Below are 16,907 nucleotides of genomic sequence, written 5' to 3' on the forward strand. Positions count from 1 at the left end.
TTACGATCGGCGATTGAGCAAATTTCATAATCGGGATCGGCTGGAAAATGATCGGAAATTGGATTTTAAAATCGATCCTGAAATCTCAAGATCGGCTCAACCCTATTAACCGCTTTGACCGATGGAGGGGTCCCGAAGGGAAAGCTATTATGCACAAGTTCCTCTGTTATCCACTCCTAGATGGCCCTTTGCATGAAGATACATGTATCGTGAGAGAGTATACCGGGAAGTGAACTATGAAATTGGAGAAAGAAATAGTAAAAGTGAATGTTTTTGTTAGAAAGAATTGTTGAGGATTTTTTCCCCCTGGTTGCATTAAATGGATTATGTCCTGCCATCAGTATCCAGTCAGTCCCTTCATGCAGAAATCACCTGCGGAGGCCATCTTGTTTTAACACAGTGTAATGAGCGCTGAACACAACAGGAAGTCCACACAATCAATACAACAAAAACACAATAAAAATCACCGAAACGTCGCCATGACAGGAATTCTAAATAGCTCTACCGCATGTCAAATTTTAATAAGCTTATTAATGATTTAATGATATTTTTAACAGGTATTAACAGAAGGAGGTTTCATTTGATTTTTGGAACATGCTAAGTAATTCTATTAAAGAAAGTAAGACGCTTAAAAAAATTTAGAGCACTGTCGGAGGTTTCACTCCTACGATCCTATGACATCCCATCACTTCATGAGATTGAAATAACCCTTTACTATCTGGTGTGACCCCAAATCCGACACAGCTCATCCTGTTTTAAAGGGGTTACCAGTATAGAGGGAGGACTTTTCACAGCACTGGATATAGCGTATTCTTGCTCCCCAAAGTCTTGTTCCTCTGCCCCCCACTAGGTCACATGACTAATCCTGCTCTACTCTATGTAAGAGTAACTGGTGTAGAGCAGAGCCAGTGACGTCAGTAGAGGGCGGATAAGCACAGAATCTTCTGCCCCTCTTTGCACCATGTAAATCTAATAATTGGGGCACTGGGTGAGAGTAGGGATGTTTGTCCAGTGCACTAGTAAAAGTTTTTACTTCTTACTTAACCCCTTCAGGGGTGGACTTGCCAATTTGGAGGCTCAAGGTAAAATTATGTCTGGGGCCCCCAGCTAAATAAAATTTTAGACTATGCCCCTCTTTAGTGGTACTGCCCCCATTTGCAGATCAAAAAAATATACCCTTTATTGGCCCTTACAAAGTATGATGCCCCCTTTACTGGTCCCCACAGTATATTACCCCCTTTACTGATGCCCATATAGCATATTTCCTCCTTTATTGGACGCCACAAGATGTTACCCTTTTATGGACCCTCATAGAGTAATGTCCCCATCAATTGGCCTCCACAACATATTTCCCCTTTACTGGCTCCAGTGCATATAACATTGCACTTCCTTTTGGCTACCATTCAGTAAACTCACACTTTTTTTGCCCCTACACAATACACAGATCCCTTTTTTGGACCCTACACAGATTCCAGACCCCCTTTTTGGCATTATTCCAACAGGTAGTGGCCAATATTTGAATCTCCCATTCCTGCTCCTGTCCAGTCCTGCCTCTGCTTCGACCTCCAGGGGGCACTGCCATTACATTCCAACTTCAGCACTTCACATCCTTAAGTTTTGGCATGTATTGTGCCTGGAGGCTAAAATGGAGTTGGACCTGGACAGGAGCAGGAACGGGAGAATAAAATATTGGCCACTACCTGTTGGAATAATGCAACATGTCACTGAGTGGGGGTTAAAAAAAGAGGGCTATAAAAGTGTGTAAGGGCCAAAAAAAGGGTTATTTTACTGAGTGGGAGCTAGTAAAGGGGAAATATACTGTAGAGGTCAATTGATGGGGACATATACTGTATAAGGGCCCGTGAAGGGGTACAATATTGAATGCAATAATCCATTAGGTAGTCTCTGATTCTAAAAAACGCTGGAAACTAGGGTTGAGTCGTTCTTGAGATTTCAGGATCGATTTTAAAATTCGATTTCTGATCATTTTCCAGCCGATCCCGAAATTTCCTCTATCGCCAATCGGAATCCGATCTTTTCCGATTCCAATCGCTCAACCCAGTCAATGATTCTCTATGGGAAAAGTCATTTTTAGGGTTGAGCTGATCTTGAGATTTCAAACTACGATTTCTGATCATTTTCCAGCCGATCGTGATTATGAAATTTGCTTGATCGCTGATTGGAATCCGATCTTTTCCAATCCTGATCGCTCAACCCTACTGTAGACCCATGAAATTGTGCAGGTTGCCTTATGGACAAATCCACCACTGAAGCCCTTTATTCCATTTGTTTGGAGGATCTTCAAAACTGGAAACAAATTTATTCTATTACTTGACATCAAAGACTTTCCTGTATCTACTTCTCCATCCTTTGTACCAAACCACATTAAAACCTAAACTGAAAGTTGTCTCAATCATGAGAACTGTCCATATTTGAGGAACATGGTTCAGGACATTTCGCTCATCCATGTTTCGGGAAATGTTGCTTCTTTCTGGGATGGGGAGTAACCTGGCCCATCATAACTTCCTGGGGGATTACATGCCCATTAACCATAATCCCAATTAGATGCTTTGTTACAATCCTAGGGAGTGTCGCCTGAGATATGTTCAGGTCAAAGCACCGCTCCTCCACTCAGCGGGGATCGGAAACTCGGCTTGAGACAGAACATTCTACATTCCATCTTAAACCGCAGCATCCTGAAGATGTCAATCACTGGAAGTATCGAAGAGAAAATGTCATCTATTTTTATATGTCTTATGCTTTCATGTAAATCTTCATTACAGCAGATGTACAGACATATTGAGAACAAAAAACATGTCACTATGTATATTCTTGAATGAATCGTTAAAATGGTATGTCTTTAAATAATAAATAGACAGTATAAGATCCTTAAAGGGGTGGTCTGGTCATAAACAGTATAAGGAATTCTGAGTTTATATAAGGTGGTGCCCTGTTCAAGACTCGACTCTAATAATTAAGTCAGCTATAAAGAAAGTCTCTTGTCTCCTGATGAAGGCTCTGGTTTTGTGCCATAACGTAGAGTAACCATTGAAGGATTTAACTGTACTACTTTGGTCCATGAACCTACAAAACTCACTCCCTTTTACTCTGGCCATGAAAGGGAATCTGTCAAGGCAATTTGGAACACTAAACCACCCACAGTCACTTATGGACCAGGAGTTTAGGGTCCCAAACAGCCATGTTATAATGCAATCCATTAAAAAATTTAAGTCTTATACTCACCTATTGGATATATTTCCAGCTTCAATGAAGCCAGACGAGTGCACGTTGGCATCAGTGCGCATGCGCTGAACCTCTGGCACATGTGCAGTGAAGTCGAGGTATACATCTGCAGCTTCACTGAAGAATGGCGCAGGTACCGGGAGCACCAGAGATGAGTCCGATGAGACTCATTTGAATAATCTCTAGCTAAGTATAAAGCATATTTAATTTTAATGCAGCCATGGATGACAATATAACAGGGCAATGTGAGTCACTCCATAAGGACCTGTGGGTGGTTTAGGGTCCTAAACAGGTTTCCTTTAAACCTAATAATAGACTGACACTTACCAATTTAGTAGGGGTTCTCTTAGCATCAGTCACCTACAGGATTACAATAAATGATAAACCCTCTATAGATAACACCACTGGCCCATCAATAGATCATGTCCCAGCTCATCTCCTCCCCTTCCCGGCACTGAGCATATCTAGAAAATTCTCTCATAGACCTCAACGATTCGGCTCCAGACTATTGCTTCCTATGCCCATGCCCCTGCTGTAAAGCATATCACTAAATGCTGTTAACAGAGCAGAGTCTGAGGCAAGATGGCCGTCCCCTTAGTCATGTACAGAAAATAGAATAAACAATCTACAATCAGAGAATAAAAAAGTGACTTCAATGGAAACTCCACAATACTTCAATCATTTCACTTCTTTTTTATGACTGTGTGCGGACGAGTTTGGTGAACATTTTTGTAGTATACTTTATTCATCTATTTTACTTCCTTTTAGTAGAAAACAGGCTGTAACGTTGTCGCAACGCTCTAACTAAACGTTGTTAAGGAGACCATCCCGTATTCACTACGTATTGCCAGTATGTAGATATAGCAGTTCCCAAAGAAGAAGCGTCATCTCAAATACCAGTTTTTTTTCCACCTAGAAAGATGGTCTTGGTGTCCTATGAAAGCCGAGAGTCTCGGCTTTCATATACAACCAAGGCTGCTATTCTAGTGATGATAAAAGCTGAAAAACTAGGTAAATGGGAATTTGGGATTTTCATAGGTTACATATACACGGCGGCGGCGGCATATAAATCCCACATTCCCGACCGTGTTTTTAACTAGCGATTTCTCAGTTTTTCTTACACCTCTGTATGCCCATAGGACCGGTGTCGCTCTCCAGAATTTTTTTTTGCTTCGGCTAAAGGATAGTTAAACTAAGAATAATGAAAATATTAATATAATCCCAGCAGTCACCTAATGTATTCTAAGCACCCTGAATCTCTGGGGTGAATTCATTGAACTCTTGTTCTAGTAGAGATATTTGACAAATACGAAAAGGTAATTACATATAGAGGAAGAGAAGCGAGATAAAATCCAGTTTTCGGGCCGTACTGCCAGTCACTTACAAATGCCAACTTTTATCCAGACTACAATATAGTTATCTCTTGTCAAGGAGCTTCTATCACCATATAATAACTCTACAGTATATGTCCTACATATTACAAAAGGACCTGGGGCAGGTTTATTATGTCTTGTATTCCAGTTTTCTTGCATACAAGAATTATGGACATGTTGCGATTTCCCAAAACACTGAACTATTGTTGTGCAGCAACTTATGAATGGGGTCCATTTTCATGTCAATTCTTGTACTGGAAAACATTTTCTGAAAAATTTCATGTGACCTGCGATGGAGGCTCCGAATAGTCGTGAACTCAGCCTTAGTAGGGCCTCACAAGACATACAGTACGGTGATCACCGGATGTTATGTTACCGTGACCCCAAGTAATCAGCCGAAATCTGTAGAGGAACCGGACACCAAGTGCTAAATTCTCCTGCAAGCCCAGCACTGGGAACATCTTATGTTATTTCATGTGTCCTACAGGGACAGGCCGGGTCCTCCAGACACTACATAGGGCCAATCTCTATGTGGGTTCATGTGAGTGTGAGATATAAGGAAAATTAAGATAGAGAGTGTACATAGGAAAAGGGGCTGATGTGACTCCGAAGAGCGCCACAGACTATGTTAGTGCTATATAAGCAGTGAGAGATCATAATCACTACATTATATGAATGCTTTACTTAGTCAAATGGAGAGAGAGACCCTGTACATAGTGCGGTAGTAGAAAACACAAACCTATATGTCTTTGCTATATACTGTGTATATATATATATATATATATATATATATATATATATATATATTATAAACCTACTAAGGCTGCTCCATGACCATGCAAAGAGGGCACTACTATGTCCAAAGCAATAATAATAATCCAAAATCCTCTTTCAGCTGCATATTATACAGACCACATTACAGTTGCAAATCCCATCCAAGCCATGGGTTTAATGACCTGTACTAGTAGCATCAAAGGTATCTGCTGGTCCCTAATACTGCCATGTATATGGGGTCATTGACGTTAATAGGTGTATATTGTATGCATTATTACAGATCTGTAGATCATAGGATATGGACCAAAAATACAGAAGTGTATGGGGTTTAGGGGCCATCTCAGAATGATAAGCTATATTAGAACATATTGACAAAACATCTCAATAAATTGCCAATAATCCAATTTGTAACTCATCCATCAGCATGGTGGAAATTGTTGACAACAGCAACAGAATACTGCCACCTTGTGGCCAGTTATCAGCAGAATCTATCAGCATGCTTCTGCACTGCTCCTAATACTTAGGCCTAGCTGTCAGCTCCCAAAAATATCATAACAATGTCCTAAGCCCAAATGTTAAGGAAAACTGAAGGACAGTGATTTTTTTTTCTATTTTCATGGAAAATTACTTTTTTTAAGTTAGATTTATATGTACAGTCTAAACATACTACACTCACTCATAAAAACAGGTACTACAAATATACGTGGCACGGAGATGGCAGGTGATCAGCAGCGATCAGCTTCAGAAAGGTCTATACATTTCTCCCACAGCGGCCACTGCAGGAGAAATAGGGTATTACATGGCGTCACTTCTACTTGTACTTTTCTTATTTAATGATATGGTTTAAGTATTCCCAAAATCCATACAAAAAATACCTACAACTGGTTATGAAAAAAACACAAAAAAAAACCTTACCTGTAAAATCCTGTACGCCCTATACTATTGGGATAGGCTATACCGCCAGCCTCTGCTGTAATTCACACACTCAGTAAGTAGCCTAATACCGCCCCTCACTCCACAATTAATCCAGCATTAAAGCAGATGACTAGAGCAATATTTGTTTGCCCGTTACGGCCGGTGATGTATGTAGACTCATTGCCAGCTGGGCAGGAGCCATTATACTGAGCATTATTAAATGTCTGACAACTCCCAGGCAAATAATTTGTCCTCATTATGAATTTCCCAATGCAAGACATAGAAGGAATCTGCAAAGTAGTTGCCCGGCGTGTGCCAGAAAAACTGAACTCTAGTAACTCACCCCAGAGGAAGCGGCTTAGAAGTGGGCTGTATACTAGAGGGATGGACAAGCAGGGGTCAGGATATTCGGAGACTCGCCTGTTACTGTGTATCTCACATATGATATTGAAGAGGGGCAATTGTATGATAGGCAATTCCATATTATTGGACACTATGCACTTTACAAGCAGAAGCAATTCAATAAAATCCTGTAGGCTGGAGAAATGTAACACAGATCTGATAACAGGAGACTGAACTATTCCAGAAGTCATTCAGAATACAGACTGCCATCAACTAGACTCTAGAGCAGTCCCACCAATATAACATATAGTAATTATACATTAATTCCTATCACATAAATTGATAGCATATCACTACGATGACCCCACAATCCTGAGAGAAAGCGGATTGCTCCTCTAATTTAGCAATGTTGCCCATTACTGTTCTTCCCCGCTCAGTGGCAGGAATTACAGGGCCCCAGACAGGCAATTTGGCTTGGCTCCCCACTCCTATTCCTTCTTAAAGGATCCTAAAAAAGGGCAACAAGCCAAGACTCTAACACTGCCTATGCCCCTTTGATTTTACACAGTGCCTTTGTGCCCCCACACAGTATAATGCCCTCCCCATGTCCTCCTGACACAATATAATGCCATCATAGGGGTCCCCTGTCACAATGTAATGTCCCCTAAGTGGACCCCCTACACAGTATAATGACCCCGCACTGGCTACCACACAATAAAATGCTCTCTCAGTAGCTACAACACACACACACACAGTATAATGCCCTCTCAATAGCCACAAAACACACACAGTATAATGCTCCCTCAGTGGCCAACACGCACAGTGACCCCTCAATGGCCCCACAGATAGTATGTCTACTCAATGTCCCACACACAATATAATGCCCCTTCAGTGACCCCAACACACACAGTATAACGCCCCCCCAGTGACCCCAACACACACAGTACAATGCCCCCTCAGTGACCCCCAACACACACAGTATAATGCCCCCTCAGTGACCCCAACACACACAGTATAATGTCCCCTCAGTGACCCCAACACACACAGTATAATGCCCCCTCAGTGACCCCAACACACACAGTATAATGTCCCCTCAGTGACCCCAACACACACAGTATAATGTCCCCTCAGTGACCCCAACACACACAGTATAATGACCCCTCAGTGACACAAAATACACAGTATAATGCCCTCTCAGTAGCCACTACACACACACACACACACACACACACACACACACACACACACACACACACACAGTATAATGCCCCCTCAGTAGCCACAAAACATACACACAGTATAATGCCCCCTCAGTGGCCCACACACAGTATAATGCTCACCCCTCAGTGGCCCCCACACACAGTATAATGCCCCCCCCCTCAGTGGCCCCCACACACAGTATAATGTTCCCTCAGTGGCCCCCATGCATAGTATAATGCCCCCTCAGTGGCCCCCACACACACTATAATGCCCCCCCTCAGTGGCCCTCACACACAGTATAATGCTCCCCCCTCAGTGGCCCCCATGCATAGTATAATGCCCCCTAAGTGGCCCCCCACACACTATAATGCCCCCCCTCAGTGGCCCCCACACACAGTATAAGGTTCCCTCAGTGGCCCCCATGCATAGTATAATGCCCCCTAAGTGGCCCCCACACACACTATAATGCCCCCCCTCAGTGGCCCCCACACACAGTATAAGGTTCCCTCAGTGGCCCCCATGCATAGTATAATGACTCTTCAGTGCCCCCCAAAGACAGTATAAGGGAGCATTCACACGGCGTAACGTCCCGCGAGATTTGGCACGTGTACGCCGCGTGACCCTTTGCGTGCCGTACACGCTCCCATTCATTTCAATGGGAGCGGGGAGCGTATGCGCCGCGCTAGTTTGCGGCCGTGCATTTATTCACGGCCGCAAACTAGCGCGGCGCATACGCTTCCCGCTCCCATTGAAATGAATGGGAGCGTGTACGGCACGCAAAGGGTCACGCGGCGTACACGTGCCAAATCTCGCGGGACATTACGCCGTGTGAATGCTCCCTAACTCCTAATGCCCTACACACAGTATAATGCCCCTTCAGTGGCCTCCACATAAAATATTAGGCTTGCACTGACACACATGCCAATAAGCAGAACTCATCCCACATGTGCAACAATACAAGTATGCATGTCAGCCATCTCCAACCCCCTTTGTGGTGTATTTATTCAGACATGTAAATGATGACTGGGTTATCCAGCTGTCAGGAAAGAGCAATTGACTCCATTGACTTACATGGTGCTGAGCTGAAGTTCTCCTGCACAGTTGGTGGCTGGGCAACAAAAAATTGCTTGGGCCACAGTGACTGAATCATAAATGGTGGGGTCCTATAACCTAACAATATGCCATCATAAAGTGATATCCTAGCAATAGGCCATTATTATATGTCATACTGACAGAGAACTCGTATTGTGAGCCCTATATGGGACAGTGACTGACAATATCTGTAAAGGGCTGCGGAATATGATGGTGCTATATAAGTAAGAGAAATAAATGAATAATAATAGGATAGCCTCTTTAACATGTAATCATAAGAAAATGCTGAAACACAATGCAAAATACTATTATCTGATATATTATAATATCATAGAATAATAATCATAAAAAATTCTATAGTGGATAAATCCCCCACAATAAGAATATTATAAATCACCTGTCAGCGCCTATACCATACATATGTATAAGAGATCTCAGGCTAGGTGCATTTCTACCCAGCCCAGAATTTCAAGGTGACCCCTAATACTCTATATATGTTATAGTAAGGGATCCATGACTCATACACTACACACCTCTGCTGCTGCACAACCTCTTTTTGAAGACATCAGGTTGGATTCCTGTCTATTATCGATTGATATGAAAGTTCCTTATCCTGTTTTAACAAGATTTGCAGCACCTGAGATGTGTGATAGGATGTTCTGCAGCAGCTGAGACACTTAAATGTATAATAAATACCACATCTCCTGAAGAACCTCATTCCTAAAAAGAGAGGGAGCAGATGTAGTTGAATCCATGGAGAAGAGAGTTCTTGCAAGAATAAAAACAACCTGAATATTTCTGCAAACAAGATAAGCAGCGGCTATGGAGTGCCGCTTATCTCTGGATAATAATCAGGTTCATCAGAATGTCTATAATCTATCTATCTCTATCTATCTCTCTATCTATCTCTCTCTGTCTATCTATCTATCTATCTATCTATCTATCTATCTATCATCTCTCTCTATCATCTATCTATCTTCGATCTATTATCTATCTATCTCTCTATCTATTATCTATCATCTATCTATATCTATCGATCACATCTATTTATTATCTATCTATTATCTATCAACTATGAACAATTATCTATCTATCTATCTATCTATCTATCTCCTATCTATCTATCTATCTATCTATCTCCTATCTATCTATCTATCTATCTATCTATCTATCTCATTCTATCTATCATCTATGATCTATCTATCTATTAACAAATAGATACATGTGATCTAATATACATATTTATATAGATACATTGTTAATAGGAAATTTCTGTCGGTTTCCTTGTATTATACATAGGAATGCAGCATGCCAAAGATATTGCAACATAAGACATCTGTCTAGAGGAGCGTCTAAGGAGCGAGCAATAGGACTGAGTCCTGGAGAAGTTTCTAAGTTCTCATAGAAGTTTCTATGGAGCTGGATACATCATACATTTCTATTCCTCTATCAGTAATATACTACGTAGTAGCCGAAATCCCATATAAAAGCCCCAACTCCCATCAGATCCTGTTATGGACAGGAGAGCGGACTTACTTGTATCCAGATGTGATGTCCAGCCTGAGAGATCCCAGAAGTTTCACATGACAGACACAGATCCCCGGTCTGGATGGGCTGCCGTGATTTTCGCCTGGGAGATCGCTGTATCCATTTACATTTGTGAACGAAGAAAAAAAACGGGGAAATCTTTTTCTAGTTGTATCCCAATGGTGGTGCCCCAGTGCGGCTGCACCGTGACACTTCCTGCCTCCCCCCCTCCCTGCTCCTGTTATTATACAGCCGTGTGAGGATGTTTGAAGAGAAATGGAACAGGCCTTAGAAGTTCCGCAACTTAAAGGGAAACATATGCAGGATTTCCTGCTGCTCCGTCCCCATCAAAACCTATGGAACATGCAAGAGATTGTGGATATCAATAGGATTCTCCGGGGCTCGCTTTGGAAAGCAGACAGCTACTGTTTAGTCTTATCACAATCCATGATGAAAGGAGACGGCCGCCTAGACTGGGTATATCCTATGGTGACAAACACAGATTGTCTTAAGTAAAGTTTATATTACGTTGCTGCGTCTTATGACACAATTATGTTTTGATGTTTTGTATCAGCTTCATAGCAAATGAGAAAGAAACTCTGTATGGGAACGTGTTTTTTAGGCTGAGGCCACACGTTGCAGAAACGCAGCTTTTTTGTTGCATATTTTTGAGCCAAAGCCTAGGAGTGGATTCAGCAGAAGGTAGAAGTATAAGAGCTTCCTATATATTTCCCATTCCTTTTGTAGCCATTCTTGGCTTTGGCTCAAAAAAATGCAACAAAATCTGCAACAAAAAAAGCTGCCTTTCCGCAATGTGGGGCCACAGCCTTACAGTCAGAGGAGTGGAAGGTGCAATCACAGGAGGTAGTAATGGCCGATCACTATCTATTGTATAATCTGTATTTCCTGTGTGCATACACTATGTTTATTGCCATGTACTACTCTGCTGCCACCTATGGTTCACTCTATGCAGGTGCATGTGATGGTAGGATCCCAATCACTCAATACACAGCACGAGCTTCTGCAGAGAAGCTTCTAGTAAGCTGTGGGTGGAGACTTTAGCCCCGCCTTCATCTTACCAGGGGTCCAGTGCTCCGTGGTTTCCAGGCCACGTGTATTAGGTCACCTAATACAGGCCCGCTGTATTGTACATGAGTCTGTATCACTGTGAGGTATGACGGCACTATATGAGAGTCCTCAGTAAAGAAACTTTTGATTAACAAAGGACTGTGCCTTTTGCTATCCTTCTTTTGAAAATTGACTTGCTGTGTGTCCTATGAGAGGTGCCCAACAGTCAGGACCACCACTACAGCTACCGTGACCATTACAACAGCTCAGCTATCAGAGGGACTACTATAACATCTGCATCCTCTGGGATACCACAATCTGATCTGTGGGGTCCAACACCCAGATCCCACACAGATCAGCTATTTCAAAACTACTCCATCGATGGATCCCATCCACACATTGCAGAAAAATATGTGGAAATCGCAGCATGTCAATTATATCTACGGAAAAACTGGCAGTTTCCCTATAGGTGTCATGGAAGCAGAAAGTCCGCAGAGGAAAACTCTGCGGACATTCTGTGAAAAGCACTGTTGGAAAAAATGCTGCCTAGGTTTTTTGCTTGCTAATTGGGGCACCATGTTGAGGAAATGACACTTTTTTGTTGCAGATTTTTCAGCATTTTTTTTTTTAACCCCTTCCCGACATGCGCCGTAATAGTACGGCGCATGTCGGGTCTGTAACTATGGCGACCGCCATAGCCGCCGGGTGTCTACTGCCTTAAGCAGTAGACAATCGGCTCTAATTAACCCCTCCAGCGCCGCGGTCAAAGGCGCCGGAGGCGCCATTTTCCCGGCAGCGCATGAGCGCCGCCATTTTGCCCGGGATCGCCGGCTCCTGGAGCATGCTCCAGGGCCGACGTCACGTTGCCATGACAGCCGGGAGCCTGTACAAGGCTCCCAAGCTTGTCTGCAAATTCTCTCTTTTGCAGGCTGGTCTATGCAGCCTGCAAAAGAAAGGATGATTTTTTGCAATGCATTGCAATGCATTAGCATTGTAATGCATTGCATTAGTGATCAGACCCCCTGGGGTTCAACACCCCTAGGGGGTCTAATAAATGCAAAAAAAAAATAAAATTTTTTTTAAAAAAAAATATAAAAAAATATAAAAAGTATTAAAAGTTCAAATCACCCCCCTTTCCCAACAACAGATATAAAAGTAGTTAAAAACTGTGAAACATATACATGTTAGGTATCCCCGCGTCCGAAATCGCCCGCTCTACAAATCTATAAAAATATTTTTCCTGTTCGGTAAACGCCGTAGCGGGAAAAATAGTCGAAAGCGCCAAACCGCCTTTTTTTCACTGTTTTGATTCTGATAAAAAATTTGAATAAAAAGTGATCAAAGCAATAACATTTCCCGAAAATGGTAGAACTAAAAAGTACACCCGGCCCCACAAAAAAAAGACGCCCTATGCATCCCCGTACACGCACGTATAAAAACGTTACAGCCGTCGGAATATGGCGACTTTTAGAAAAAAATTTTATTAACACAGTTTTGGAATTTTTTTTAGGGGTCAAAATGTAAATAAAACCATATAAATTTGGTATCCCTGGAACCGTACCGAAACACAGAATACAGGGGACATGTCATTTTGGCTGCACAGTGAACGCCGTAAAACCAAAGCCCGTAAGAAAGTCGCAGAAATGCATTTTTTCTTCAAATCCACCCCATTCAGAATTTTTTTCCTGCTTCCCAGTACATTATATAGAATAATTAATGGTAGCATCATGAAGAAAAATTTGTCCCGCAAAAATTAAGACCTCATATGGCCCTGGGAGCGGAGAAATAAAAAAGTTATGGGGTTTAGAAGGAGGGGAGTCAAAAACGAAAAACGAAAATCAAAAAATGCCATCGGCGAGAAGGGGTTAAACCAAAGCCAGGGGTGAAGTAAGCAGAATTGAGAAGTATAAGAACTTCCTATATAGTCCTCATTCCTTTTATGGCCATTCTTGGCTTTGGCTCAAAAAAACGCAGCAAAATCTGCAACAAAAAAACAAAAGCTGCATTTCTGCTACATAGGGCTTCAGGCTGAGGACCCACATTGCAGAAACGCAGCTTTTTTGTTGCGTTTTTTTTTAGCTAAAGCCAAGAGTCGCTACAAAAGGAATGGGAAATATATCGGAAGTTCTTATACTTCTCCCCTCGGCTCAATCCACTCCCGGCTTTGGCTCAAAAAACCACAGCAAAATCTGCAACAAAAAAAGCTGCGTTTCTGCAATGTGGGCCTCAGCCTTAGGGTCAGTTCACACAGTGTTTTTGGCGCTGATTTTGACGCTGAACCCGCCTCAAAAAAGCCTCCCTATATAACTCTATTGGGAGGCTTTTTTTGGAGGTTGATTTTGAGGCGGATTCAGCCTCAAAATCAGCGCCAAAATCTCTGTGTGAAAGGACCCTAAAAGCTGGGGCCCCACTTTATGGAAACGCTTTTTTGTTGCAGATTTTGTTGCGATTTTTTGAGCCAAAGCCGGGAGTGGATTGAGTAAAAGTTAGAAATATAAGAACTTCCAATATATTTCCAATTCCATTTGTAGCCATTCTTAGCTTTAGCTCAAAAACCCGCAACAAAATCTGCAACAAAAAAAAGCTGCGTTTCGGCAACGTGGGGCCTTAGCCTTAAAACCTGCCCCAAAAATTCTGTCACCACAAGAGGGCGCACACAGCATACTAATGTATTATTCAGTTTATTGTTTATCCTGATGGTTGTGTGAAGAAGGGAATTCTGGGCCAGAAAAATAGACCCCTGAATCTACAGGAAAGCCGCCGGCGTTTCCGTAGATATAATTGACATGCTGCGATTTTTTTCCGCAAAGTGGGCATGGAATTTGCATGAATCCCATTCACTTTGCAAGTACTATAAAACGCCGCAAATCGCTACGTTTCCAGCCCGTGGGGCTCCAGCCTAAATAGCAGAGGAGCAACATAGCCTTTCAATTACCTTTATTGCACATGAGAAACTCAAGAAAAAACGCAATGAAAAACTGAACAGAAATCTCATATGAATTTCCGCAGCACAAAACTGAAAAACGCATGTACACGCGCATTTTTTTCCGCGAAGATATAGAAGAGGGGACTTGTCGTGGCCAAGTCATAGATGACATCAGCTGACAGTCCAGGGAATATGGCGCTGGGGGGGTGTAATTATTATTTCACAAAGGACCCGAATATCTTTATTAAACTCCCAATAGTCACATTCAAATTGGAAAAAACTGTCACGGAAATGTCACAATTTTTTATTATAGACATTTCATTTATGCAAATTTACCAAGTGTATAATTGAATTCTATTGAGTGCACATTAACCCCATAATGATGTCAGTGTTGACCTATGAGACCATTAAGTATTTTGCTCTGAAGGACTTGGTTGAACCTATGCAAAAGACTTAGGCAGGCATGCCGAACAGCAAGAATGCTTTCAGAAATAGAAGGGTTAATAGTTTACTTTTGGCAATTAACACAATGAAGAGAAGTGCAAATCCCATCAATATTTGGTATGACCTCTGACCTTTGGAGGAGGAGTCCTGGAAGTGATGGTACGGCCCCCACAGATATAGCCTTGATGTCATCATCATCCAGTCTGTCTAGGGTTACATGAAGAGACAGACGGATTGGAGCAAGCAACATCCACAGAAGATCTGGGCTTAGTTCTCCAAGATGGCGGCGGGAACAACCTCCCTGCTGAGTTCTGCCAAAAAGGTCTGCAATTTCCAAGAAGAACTCCCTCAGTGAACTTTGGCTAATTTTAATGTCATGGAAGAGATGTGTAGTTTCCATAAGTCTCTGGTGCCGCTTATCTCAAAGAAAATGATAGAATCAGACCGGAAAAATCCAACATGTCCCATCTAGGCTCCAACATCAGCTGTGGGACAAGGGTCTAGAAGCTCCACAGACATGAGGTTGTTGACGGATCCAGACAAAAACAAGGGAATCTTCAGACAAAGAACTAATGTATATGGACAGCTCGAGATAAACACTTCCATTATGAAGATTAAAAGCGTCCTCTTAGGTATCTCAACTTGCTTCTGTCTGATAGAGATAGTCTGAAGGACATCAGAGAGATCCAGATAACGGAATAGTGTTTGGATTGTTTTGCATTATAGTGACTGTCCGCCCTTTAGTATAGATTATTAATTTAGCTTTTAGGTTAAACGTTCTGTTATGGTTCATTTGGTAATATATGTCTTACAAGACGCCTTTGCTTAGATTTCAGTTTTGGCGCTCAAGACCTCCTTAGACCTCCAGGATTATTAAGTGGGTTTTCCAGCCCCAAATGCATGTTTCATACCAATGACCTATCCACAGGATTAGTCATCAGTATCTGATCTGTGGGGGTCCGACACCCAGACCCTACACAGATCAGATGTTCCGGTAGGCTCCACCAATCTACAGGAGTGGTGATGTAATAGGAATAGGAGCGGATCGCAGCCCCGTCTACTGTATGGCAGTGGTTACGGGAATTGCAACACCTTTCCTATTACCTGAATAGGAGCAGCCTGCACATTTTCGTCATCCATTGCAGTAGCTTTTGGCACCCTAAGGCTGCCAGATCAGCTTTGAAGGTAGCAGACCCTCACAGATCAGATACTGATGATCTATTCTGTGAATAGACTCTCAGTATTTGATTGGTGGGGGTCTGATACCTGGACCCCACACCAAATAGCTGTGCCAGCTGCCTCCGAGCGCCAGATGCTACTCCTGTGGACGAGGCTGGAAACAGTGTTGCAACACAGTTGCAGCACCGTCCATTATATAGTGGTGGCGTTGTGAAGCTGGAGCTCTGCACCTATTACTGGAATAACAGGAGATCTGCTTCTAGTACACCACCCAAAACAGTAGTTTCTGGTGCCAGTAGGAAGCCAACGATGGTGAAAGGTGTTGGATTGGGGTATAGGACCTCCCAGATACTGCTGATGGTTAGACTTGGAAAACCCATTTAATGGGGTTATCCAGGGAGTCTAATTAAAGAGGACCTTTCATATCCTCGGGCACATGTGGTTTTATATACTGGTAGAAAGATATCTCTTCACTGTCAAAAGGGCGTTCCTGACAGTCTAGTTGGGGTGTGAGGAATGCCCCTCTGACTGTACTTGTCCATAGATTAGTACTGGGGGGGCGTTCCTCACTGCTCAGTGACATCGCTGGGTGGACGCCCCCTCTGACAGTACAGGGTTATGGACAGTACTGTAAGGAGGGGCATGGCTCACAGATCAGCTAGACTGTCAGAAAGGTCCTTCTGACAGTGAAGAGATATCAGTAATGGCACCGAAATCTCTTTCCCTGGGGCACATAATAGTAAAGCTGAAAGCTGAATTCAGCACATTGTTGGCATTCTAGCGGTATATGAAACCGCATGTGCTCAAGGACATGAAAGGTCCTC

At 42.6% G+C, this 16,907-nt stretch overlaps 1 protein-coding gene across 7 annotated transcripts in view; it reads right to left on the reverse strand.

Annotated features, from left to right (window-relative positions):
* KIAA1217 (KIAA1217 ortholog) overlaps positions 1-16,907 on the reverse strand; it is a 411,023-nt gene that overhangs the window by 235,936 nt on the left and 158,180 nt on the right. Inside the window, exon 1 of one of the 7 annotated variants that reach the window (XM_075271666.1) lies at positions 10,476-10,612. The exons of the other annotated variants lie outside the window; for them this stretch is intronic. The gene's annotated coding sequence lies outside the window, so the exon portion shown is untranslated. Of the gene's footprint in view, positions 1-10,475; positions 10,613-16,907 lie in introns of those variants that run through there. 7 annotated transcript variants of the gene reach the window in all.

The sequence above is a fragment of the Leptodactylus fuscus genome, chromosome 4, assembly GCF_031893055.1.
Source record: "Leptodactylus fuscus isolate aLepFus1 chromosome 4, aLepFus1.hap2, whole genome shotgun sequence".
Taxonomy (NCBI): Eukaryota; Metazoa; Chordata; class Amphibia; order Anura; family Leptodactylidae; genus Leptodactylus; species Leptodactylus fuscus.